This window comes from Papio anubis, chromosome 13 (assembly GCF_008728515.1).
Source record: "Papio anubis isolate 15944 chromosome 13, Panubis1.0, whole genome shotgun sequence".
In the NCBI taxonomy this organism is placed as follows: Eukaryota; Metazoa; Chordata; class Mammalia; order Primates; family Cercopithecidae; genus Papio; species Papio anubis.
The window spans coordinates 78,883,564-78,895,901 of record NC_044988.1 but is presented as its reverse complement, the minus strand read 5'-3'; positions in this window follow the sequence as shown (position 1 = coordinate 78,895,901).

Here is a 12,338-nt window from a genome sequence, read left to right as displayed (position 1 = left end):
CTGAGATTGGGTAATTTATCAAGAAAAGAGGCTTATTTGGGGTCACAGTTCTACAGACTGTACAGGAAGCATGATGCTGGCATCTGCTCCTAGTGAGGTCTCAGGAAGCTGACACTTGTGGTAGAAAGCAAATGGGGAGCCAGTATATCACATGGTGAGAGTGGGAGCAAGAGAGAGGGAACAAGAGAGAGTAGCGGTCCCAGACTCTTTTAAACAACCAGATATCACATGAACTAACAGAGCAAGAACTCACTCATCACCAAGGAGATGTCTCTAAGCCGTTCATGAGGGATCCACCTCCATGATCCAATATCTCCCACTAGGCCCCACCTCCAACACTAGGGATCACATATTAACATGAGATTTGGAGGGGACACACATCCAGACCATATCAGCTACAAAGTAGCAGAGTACATGACTATGCAGATACATTGGTACACATTCTCTAATAGTTAATTCATTAACTGGTTAATGAAATCATAGTTAAGTCATTAAGCTGAGTTCACTGAGGACCCTTTGCACACCAAGTACATATTAATGCCTCTCCTACCTGGAAGTCAGTAAATTAACAGCTCTTCCTATCTGAAATGTAGTTTAGAATTGGGAAATAAGCAAAACAATGATATCACAAAGTCCATGCTAGAAGCACTTATTCTTACTCTCTTGAGGTCATAAACGTCTGATGAAAAACACACAGGTGGCACAAACCTACATTTTGCTGGGAATATCAGGGCGTTTGCTGATGCTCTGAAGCCCATCCCTTGTCCATGGACCTTGGGCTAAGTTCTACTAGTCTCAAATTTGCAACTTCCTTGCCTATATGTTGTTTTATATTCATCCTGCAATGATCCTATAGGACAGTTATTTATTATCATCATTTTATAGATTAAAAAAACTTAAGTTTAGAGTAGTTAAAAACTTGTTCAAGTCATAGTAGTAAGAGTCAAATTCATCAACAGAACTGAAGTGTTCAACCTCTTGATCTATCAAAGAACAAGTTACCTTGTACAGCAAAACCTAATGGGATTTCACATAAGTAAAATGCATGAGCTTTACAATAGAAACACTTTCTTAAAAATTTTTTAATAGTTTTGGGGGTACAGGTGGTTTTTGGTTACATGGATAAATTCTTTAATGGTGATTTCAGAGATTTTAGTGCACCTATCACCCAGTGTACACTACACCCAATATGTAGTCTTTTATCCCTCACCTCCCTCCCAACCTTCCCCCTCAAGTTCCCAAAGTACATTATATCATTCTTATGCCTTTGCGTCCTGATAGCTGAGCTTCCACTTATAAGCGAGAACATACAATATTTGGTTTTCCATTCCTGAGTTACTTCACTTAGAATAATGGCCTCTAGCTCCATCCAAGTTGCTGCAAAAGACATTATTTTGTCCCTTTTTGTGGTTGAGTAATATTTCATGGAGTATATATACACCATATTTTCTTTGGTTGATGGGCACCTAGGTTAGTTCTATATCTTTGCAATTGTGAATTGTGCTGCTATAAACATGTGTGTTCATGTCTCTTTTTCATATAGTGACTTATTTTCCTTCAAATAGTTACCGAGTAGTGGCATTGCTGGATGGAATGGAAGTTCTATTTTTAGTTCTTTAAAGAATATCCATGCTAGAACAGAAATTCTTAAACTGGGGGCTATGGATGGGCATCAGGGATCTGGCTGGGATTATAGACAGAATTATGGCTTAGGAGGAGGTAGGGGATAGAGAAGAGGGTCCACACCTCTCACCACAATCTCAGTGTTCCCTGATTCAAAACAAACAAAACTCTATATATGACTAGATATAACACTTAGTATGTTTGGTTAAATGATTTTCTGGTTTACTAAAAATAGAAACACACATGAGAAGGAGTTGGAGAAAAACAGGAAAAGTGATACTTCAGGCAGCAACCACTACAAGGAAGAAAACTGTGAAAATGCACACAAGGCAACAACAGCCACCAAAACGTCAGTTCTGGACCATTCTTCAACATGTGTGAAGGTTGTTTAAAAGTGGAGACTCCATCTCAAAAAATAAAATAAAATAAAATAAAAATAAAATAAAAGTGGAATACACAGCCTTGCATATCTCAGTAGTTCCCGAGAACATTAACCAAACAGGCTGTCGCAATTTTCCATTCAGATTAGGCTCTTAATATTTCCAATTTGACTAGGCTAAAATTTAGTTGTTTGGAAAATGTATTCATTTCCATGTTCAAGTGGCATTCTTGTTCCTTGTCAGTGTTGGATGAATGGACATATTACTATAATTTAAAATGTCTATCTGAGGATGACGGGAATAAAAACCAACACAACCACTGTCTAGCTCAAAGCAGCCTTCCGATGTATTAACAAACCAAAAGTAAACCACTAGACTGATAATCAGAATATAAAAACAATCAGTCTTCTCATCTACTAGGTATTAGTGGATTTCCTACAGTAGGAAGTATTATGTCCTATGGAGCTTCCTGTACTTTTTTACATTTTATACCATGTACTGTTTTGCCTTTTTATATTATCATGTACATAATGTTACTGTTAGAGACGTGTAGAAAAGAAACATCTCTAACTGAAATTAGGTATTTGTTCATCTAGCTGTGTAAGGTGGAGGGGAGTCAGAGGGTGTAATTCAATAATGCATGGTTCCAGGCACAGTGGCTCATGCCTACAATCCCAGCACTTCAGGAGGCTGAAGCAGGAGGATTGTTTGAGTCCAGGAGTTTGAGACTGAAGTGAGCTATGATAGAACCATTACGCTGCAGCTTGGATGACAGAGCAAGACCCTGTTACAATAAATAAATAAATTTATAATACTTTATAATATAAATATATTAACAAACCAAAAGCAAACCATCAGATTGATAATTAAAATATAAAAACAAGCAGTCTTCTCATCTACCTGACATTACTGGAGTACTTGACGTGACTGTCATCCAGCCTGGACAACAGAGCACGACCCTGTCTCAACAAGTAAATAAATAGTAGATGGAGTTTTGTTAATCTGTAGACTTCCCACTTGGTTATAGGGCTGGAGTTAATATCACGGAGTCACTGTTAGCCTTCATGTCTCATTCTTCTACCACTAATAAGTTCTCTCTGAAATACGTCACTCAAATGGTCTCTTGTAATTCTGCAGATGTTAGGTAAAAGTGGCCTATAGATTGTGACAGGATGTTGGGAAAATGTAAATTGGTCTTTTCTTTGGTTAAACATGGGCAAAATTGATCTCTCCCCTTCACGGTCTTTCTATTGATTTCTCTATATATTTATGGGCATGCTCAGACCAGACACTGGAAGCATTGGCTTCTGACTCTGGGTAATTCTTGGAATCATAGTCTATTGAGGATGGAGGGATCCTGGGGGTGACTTAGTCCCACAGCCAACACAAATTTCTGCACTTGACCTGGGATCATCCTCTTTGTTGCAGCATACTTACTGTTTTCTTCTAGCTCAGAAAGCTGAAAAGACCTATTTGTTTTTTGTTTTGAGAATCCACTCACACATCCACAAAATGACGTATGTGTTCAGAACAGCTCATGATTATGTGTGTACAGATGTAGCAAGAACATTTCTTTCACCACTGCCAAGTCTGACCTATGATGGAAGAGGAACAATGACCTCTCAGAGATAACCCAGTGACACCATGGACTCACCAAGGGGACTTTGCCGAGGAAAATAGCTGCCCCTTAACCACACATTAGAGAGAGGCAAGTGCGGTGTCACCCGGCTATGCTGCACATTGGTTAAGCTGAGAGCCAGAAGACATCGGTGATGTTTAATTGATATAAGGCCATTAATACTTAACTCAGGATAATCCTATCAGCTCCGCTATCCCGCATGAGGATGGAGAAGCTATTTGGTTACTTGGTGGTATCTTTGAAGGGAGGCTTACGTATATCATCGTTAGATACTTTCATCTAATACAATGTTAAATGTCAATTTTTTTTTTGAGATGGAGTCTCACTCTGTTGCCCCAACTGGATTGCAGTGGCACAATCTCAGCTCACTGCAACCTCCACCTCCCGGGTACAAGCAATTCTCCTGCCTCAGCCTCCTGAGTAGCTGGGATTACAGGCGCTGCCACCATGTCTGGCTAATTTTTGTATTTTTAGTAGAGACAGGGTTTTGCCATGTTGGTCAGGCTGGTCTCGAACTCCCAACCTTGTGATCCGCCCACCTCGGCCTCCCAAAGTGCTGTGATTACAGGCGTGAGCCACCACACATGGGATAAGGGTCAATATGAAAAGCAGCTGTGGCAGAGATGGACCTCAAATTTTTTTGGAAACTCTTTTGAGGAGGATAATATGAAAGTTAAAACTCATTTCTCCCTTCGGAAAGTGGAAAATTGGGTTTTTTTCCCAAGGCAGAATGTTATTTAGCTGTTGGAAAAATGTGAGTGGAACATCTTCTATAAATACAATCAAGGATCCATTCGAATGTAAGCCCTGAGGGGGCAAGGATTTATTTTTCAATTTTACTTATTCACACGTTCCCTACAATAGTACCTATCACATAGTAGGAACCCAATAAATATTTGTTAAATAAAATAATGAAAAAATTCCCCGAGCCAGACCCCAAGAAGTTGTACTTTCTTAGATGCTTCTTTAATCAAATCAAAGTCATTACAGTTGATGGTTTCCATAGTAATGTTTTTTTCTCTAAGCATGCACTGACTGCCTTATGCCTGTATAGTATTATCTGTTTTGTGTGTATATGTTGCTAGCTAAGGGATCAAGAACATGACCCATGTGAATACACACACACACACACACACACACACGCACAATATGCAGGAAAACATGCAAATCTGTCTTCTCTTCATTTGATGCTGGAGAAAACTATGAAAAGGAACTTAACTACATTTGAGGCAATACGACGTGGTCTAGACTGTTAATGTTCCACCTATGGTATTAATACTCAATTAACCTAGACTTTGGGAATATGTTTGGGAACAAGTATTATGTATAATGTATAACCCATAGGACCAAATCATATCCCTATAGATAGGACAGGGTTTCCAGTGAAGGGAGTTGATGGTGTCACTCTCATTCTGGGAAAGGGTCAGTTTCAGGTTGGGAAACCTGCCAAGAGGGATGTTAGCACCGGGTTAAAGGAAAAATGGTGTCAGGTCCTATAGTAGAATACGGGACTGCAATGATGCATAAGACATGCCCCTAAGAAACTCAGGGTTGAGTGGGGGAAGTACATATATTTATATATCTATAAATATAAATATAAGTATATTTTTATATATCTATAAATATAAATGTATATTTTAAACTATATAATCAAAATCATCTGATTACATGTATGATTAAAATTGCAATTCAAGGTTGTTAGTGATGACAGAGATGAGGATGAGTAGAGAAATAGGTAAAACTTACTGGAGTGGCTGATACTTAGACTATACTTTAATACTTGATCAGGAAAGACAGAGAGAAAGAGAGAGAGAGAGAGAGTGTGTGTGTGTGTATGTGTCTGCGTGTGTGTCTGTGTGTGTGTGTGTGTGTCTCTGTGTGCCTGTGTGTCCAAGAATTTAGAAAAAAGTCATGAGAATGTTTTCTCATGGAAGAGAGACCAGCAAAATCAAAGACCAAGGAACAAGAATCAGTAGGATGAAGTCTACATATTTCTGGCAATTGCTTGGATGTGAGGCACAGAGAAGCACCACAGATTGCTCAATTCCAGTGGCACCATTAACATAAAATACAGTGTGACAGTGCCCCCTGGGGTTGTGCAATGCAGTGGTCCTGAAGGAAGTGGTTAAAGATGAGGCTAGAGCTAACGCTGGAAATGAGACTAAGTGGCTTTGAATGTAGAAGCTTAACTAAGCTCACCTCTAAATCACAAGCAGACTATCATAACTGGAGACACTCACAGTCTTTCTTAGTTTATAATTTTTACTTCCTTGAAATTTTTGAGACACATACAGAACAAATAGAACCATGTTTCCTGATTGACATAGCTGGTTTTATCTGTAATCATAATTTATGTTCTACCTCATTTCAAGTAGTTTAGATTTTCTCCCTCCTGGGAAACTGGGACGGTATATTGTGATGTAGAGGAAAGTACCATCTGGAGGTTGGACCTCATATCTCCCACTCAGTCTTATGCTATGGCTTCTGTGTCATGTCCACAAGGTACTGGCGTACAGTGTAGATAGTGAATTTTAGTGTACACAAGACTGGAGGCAGGAAAGCTAGTGAGAAGGCTGCTGCAATAGTTTAGACAAACAACGATGAGATCCTAAATTAGGGCAGTGAAAGTTGGCATAGAAAGGAAAGAGAATCAAGAAATATGCCAGGACTCAGAATGTGTGGATAAGAGAAAGGCATCAAGCCTGATTCTCACGGCTCAAATGACTCAGTTTGAAAGGCGATAGCACCAACTGAGCTCTGCAGAGCATCAAGAGAGGCCCACAGGTGCCACTAGAGGATCCTGACCTCAGCAAATGAACAGCAGCTTATCATCACTTTCCTCTGGACTAGGACCACCTTGTGTTCTACATGTGACCTATGACATATCTCAAGCTTTTTGCATTAGAGCTGTGCAAAGAAGTCTGGAATGTTTGAGGAATTGATTGAACTTGATTTTCTGCAATACACTCTCCTGGAGAGCTGTGAATTTATAGTATCTGAGGACTCGGGGGAAGATAAATAATGCAACTGGTTATTCACAAATTGCATTTTCTGTTATATGTTAATCTAGAGAACTAAGTAAGTCACTCCCAATAAGAAATAACTTGGCTTTCAGGTAGTAAACTTTCTATCATTAGAAAGATCAGCCAATTGGGCTAGGCGTTTTTTAGCTACCGGTTGCAACTTCTTCCCGTTATACCTCCATTCTCAGATAAAGCTTTTAAATGTCTTCCTTTTAACCAAGTGAATTATATCAACTTTTCCCTCCCACCTCCTTTTCCAGTTGCCCACCTTCATCAACACTCCAAGAACTCTTCTTTCTGCCTATATCATCCTCATATCACTGACTTAAACGCCCATGTGAATGCCTTATGCAAACCTTCCTTCAAAGTTCCTTGACCTCTTCAACCTCAAAAACTGTACTCCAGCCAACTACTCCCATCAGATTTCGTGTTAGCATGCCAAATGTGAACATGACCTACAAACTTACTGCAACATGAAAATAGCGAGGGTACTCCTGGGTTGAGGATCAAATCCTGGGAAAGGCACAGTGCAGTACCACTCCCACACTCTACTTGCTGTCTCCCTCACAGCCACCTCTGATGTGTCAGCTGTCCCTGGGGACACAGGTTTGTGGAGCAGAAGCACATGGAAGGTATGGAACAAGGGCAGCTTCTCTCCTTGCTTCCCCATATTCTTGGTCCCTGAACTCTAAGGCTGTTTTGTGAAAATGAACTACATACACCCTGGCCTCTTTCCAATGAATGAGAGAGGATGCTGCCACCCCCACCTCCAATATTCGCCCAGTGACACTGACACAGATCTGGGCAGTGAACCCAGGTTGGTGAGAAGGTCCAAGTCAGGATCAGGCTAAGGTTCTGTGGCCTGCAGGCAGGGGAATATCCTGCGTAAACATTTTGAAATAAGGTAATTTTGTTCTGGAGTCCTCCCCACCCCTTTTTCATCCTCTGAGTTATTTTCTCTTAGCTTACCCCAACCTGGCCAGGATAATTCGGGATGAGTTTTGAGAGTTCAGCATACAGAAGTCAGGCATTTTAAAAGAGTAAAGTGGGCCAGGTAGAGGGACCATAGGAAATGATGGCGGTGGTGACAAGGAGACTATAAACTATCTACAGTGTACCTCTACTCAGGCCGGTCAACTATCACCATGCAGGAGTACAGACAGATCTGGTGTGTCCGGATCCCCTGAATTTTCTCCAGGAAAATAAGAAAAATCTTTATCTTTATATAAAATCTCCCCCTAGAAAATGACAAGAAAGTAAAAATTTTAAAGTAATCCGGTGGATCCTGTGGCCATTTTGGTTTAAGGGGTCAGCTCTGGTTTAAGGGATCAGCTGCGATGGGTTTGAATTTCACAGACCACATCAATTTTCATAGCTTTCCTGCAGAGTCACACAGTTTACATACACTCCATGGCTACTTAATGATGGATTAGAAGAGGTAGGTGCTGGGCTTCTTTAAAAGGTGTCAGTTGTTAGGAAGTAAAAGCATTCACGGCACACACAAGTTTGCTTGTTGGAGTCAAGGGTTTCAGGACATGCCACTTTCTAGGCTCTGAGCCGATCAGTGGAGAGGAGGGGAATGAGGTGCTTCTCACAGGACTCAGGATGGCAGCAGTCCTTGAAGCTCCTCTGCCATGAGATGACTGCCCTGAAGGCTGCTCTGTCGATTGTAGGTGTGATGTGCAAGATGGTGCTCAGAAGTCACTTTGTCCCAATGGTTAGACCCTCTGCTCAGTGTGGCAATTCTGCTTCCTGAGTCATCCTTGAGGCCTCCCCAAACTGCTCCCCTATTCTCTGGGCACCCTGCCTTGACATGTGGTTCTATTTAATATTACAGATATTTTTTTTTTCCTGGGCATTCCTTAACTTAAGATAAAACGCTTCTCTGCCAACGACTTTAAAAGATGAACTTGAACTAAATGTGTTTGTCCTGCTTCCCTTTTAATTTTTCATATTTGTAAGCATCATTTCCACTGCCCTCCTAAACCAAAATATTAGAAAGTATTTGAGAAGTTAAAACAAAAATAGTGGGCAGGAGGCAGTCTGGCTCTGAAACATGAAATTTATCTCAAGAACTCCAGAACCTTCCTCAGTCTCATAATACTCCCTTGGACATTAATATTTCCATGGAGGGAAATTAAGGACCAAGAATATTTTAAAGCTCTCTTTTCTCATCAGATGAATCTCTGATGTTCAGATGTCAAACACTGTGACTGGGCTCAAGAGAAATAATTTGGTCCGGGAAAGGCTCTCAAATAATATCACTTTTTAAAATGAGTATTAAATTACAGTATAAAGGAGCAAGGTTGACCAGATCGAATTTAACACTGTACAAATCACAGGACTCTCCCATCTAAATTAAATGCTTTTTAGAATAGTTCTGGGCTTTGACTCTCTGTGCTACAAGGTAAAAACGTTCTAGAATATGTTTTGCTCTGTGCCATGTGCCTTCCATTCCCTTGTGAAAAAGAGAGAGGCCCCTGCCCCAGTCAGCACTTCCAGAGCCAAGTCAGGGACTGAAACAAAAGCAGTCAGCCACATCTAAGCAGGGCGGAGGGAGGACACAAGAATTAGCAAGAGCCTGCAGTCACAACCAGCAAACTTGAGGAGGTACAAGGTGAGAATCCCAAGAAACCCAAGAAATATGTTGAATCTTATTAGTTGCATAATTGAAGTCCAATGAGGTAGAGTTTGTTACTAGAAGAGTCAAGGAAGTCCAATAGGTCCTCCTGTAAGCATTTATAGGGTGAGAACACTGGAGTTTTCATGGGTCAATTGTATTTTTATTATTACAGCTAAATGTAATGAATAAGCTTTTCTGGAAATCCAGATAGTTTTGATTTTACATACCTGTAGCTCATTCCGCCTTGACAGAATCCTGGAGTCCATAAGAACAATGGTTAGATGTTCATATGTCACTCATTTGGACCATTTTCTTTCATTGAAGCTTTAATCTTAATAACTGATATTTTCTTCAGATGTTGAAGTATCTTCAATAGGTTATTACCTTTTTATAAAAAAATTTTACACCATGTCAAAGTCACAACCAATCCTGAAGACATATTCACTATTGGTACAAATGTTAACTGTTGAACCTCTAGTAATGTGGTTATCTGAATGGAATAAGCTATAAGTAAAATATGTTTATGTATATATGTATGTATAATAAAGTATTTCAAATTTATAGTATATCAGAACAAAGTACACCTTGCTTATTTTCATATGTGAAGCATTATCCAACAATATCACATTAGGATTATCAACAAGGTTGAACATCAGTCTAATCAAAATGAAGATGGTGGCACAGATGGGAGATTTGTTACTGACAGGAAGATTGGGCAAATAAGTGAATACATTATGGATATGGGAGCTGTGTTTCTCAGTGTCAGAGAAGGGAGTTATATAGACAGAAAGGGAAAAATTAGAACGAAACCTGTGGGGTTGGATTGGAATTAGTGGTATTGGTGTCAACACATGGTGATAGATAGATGATAGATAGATAGATAGATAGATAGATAGATAGATAGATAGATAGAAACAAATGTAGGCATATCTGTATGTACATGTAGTATATACATACAAACATACAATCCCTAGTTCTGTCCACTAAGAGAGGGTCTAGGAGCAGTAATATCCCAATAAAAACGAGGATACTTGGCCCACAAATCTGGGTTTCCAGATATCATTCTCCACAAAAAGGAACCAAAGCTCCTTGGAGAAATGACTCATTCTAGAACTAGGACTGGAAAAGTGCAAGATGAGCCTGAAACAGCTGTGCCAGAAAGCAAAGAAGTACTCAAAGGATGATGGAACATTTCAAAAGAACATAGGGACCCACTTGAACTGATCTGCTCTGAAGGGTCAAATTAGGGGCAATAGAAAAAAAATGACAGAAGCAGATTATGAACCACTGAATAAAATACAAATCCATTAGTCAATAGAAGGAAAGGAGGGAAGGAGGGAGGGAGGGAGGGAGGGAAGGAAGGAAGGAAGGAAGGAAGGAAGGAAGGAAGGAAGGAAGGAAGGAAGGAAGGAAGGAAGGAAATGAGGGAGAGAATAAGGCTTAGTTGTATGACAAATGGGTTATGGAGAAGGGTACTGATATGGTTTGGCTCTGTGTCCCCACCCAAATCTCACCTTGAATTGTAATAATCCTCTCATATCATGGGAGGGACCCAGTGGGAGGTAATTGAATCATGGGGGCAGGTTTTTTCCCCATACTGTTCTCATGATAGTGAATAAGTCTCATGAGATCTGATGGTTTTATAAAGGGCAGTTCCCCTGCACATACCCTCTTGCCTGTCACCATGTAAGATGTGCCTTTGCTCCTCCTTTGCTTTCCACCATGACTGGTGAGGCCTCCCTAGCCATGTGGAACTGTGAGTCCATTAACCTCTTTTTCTTTATAAATTACCCAGTCTCAGGTATGTCTTTATTAGCAGCCTAAGAACAGACTAATACGGGTATCTTTCCAGTGGAGAAGGCAGGCAGATGCTACCTTAGCCTCGTGACCAAAGTGAACATCACCAGCGATAGGACAAATTGACATTATGTACCATCTGAGGAGTGCAGTGAGAAGAACACATCATCACTTCTATGATATTCCTGCCAAAGGCTCAGAACTGGTGTTAGTGAAGAGGGAACATTGGACAAAGTCAAACTGAAGGACATTCTATAAAATAACTAACCTATAATTGTCAAGGTCATGAAAATCAAGCAGAGTGAAGAACTGTTCCACACTGAAGGAGGTAAGAGAGAAATGACAGCTAAATGTGACTTGTAATTCTGAACTGGATCCTTTTGCTATCAAGGATATTATTAGGAAATTTGAATGCCATTCAAAGATTGTATGGTAATAATTTCATGGTAATAATATATCAAGGTTAATTTCCCAATTTTAATGGTTGTATTGTGGTTTTATGCAAGAATAGCTTTGTTTGTAGAAAATAGTGTACACAGTAATCAGAGTGATAGGGTATTGGGTTGATAAATTATTCTCAAATGGCTCCGAAAATAAAAGGTAAGGGTCTTTGTAGTATTTCCAACTTTTCTGTAAGTTTGTAATTGTTTAATCTGTGTAATATATCAGACTGTATATATTTGCCATAATAAACTGTAACAATTTCCTTGATAAAGACAAAACATATTATCTTTGTGTATATATATTTATTTTTAAAGTGTTACACTGTATAATCTCAGCATTTTTATTAATTGCTATTTTTAACCAAAGAAACCAACATTGTCTCCACAGAAAGTCTGAAAGCAGAAAACTAAGAACTATATAGCTATTTTTGTTCACAGTAACATTATTTCTTTTTATAAAGCAATTACCTTTTATAATTGAATTTAGTTGAACACATAATTTTCTAATTTTACAATCTGAAACAAAGTGATGTTAGTTTATCTGGCATCTAACAGAGTGATTCTAGTTTATCTATGAATAGAAAGAATTCAGGAAAATCAAATTGATTAAGTTTTTCATGAAAAAATATATTCAAAGCTGTCATGGAGGGAAGAGGTAAAGTTGTCCTTAAATAAATTAATTAAATCAGTCTAATTGTCACAGTCATCTTGATTATGAATATTTTTAAAGCTGTTTTCTATACTTTTGAATTATCATATATTAAATCATCTAACATGTTTAAAAACAAATATTTGTATTTTAAATTCTAA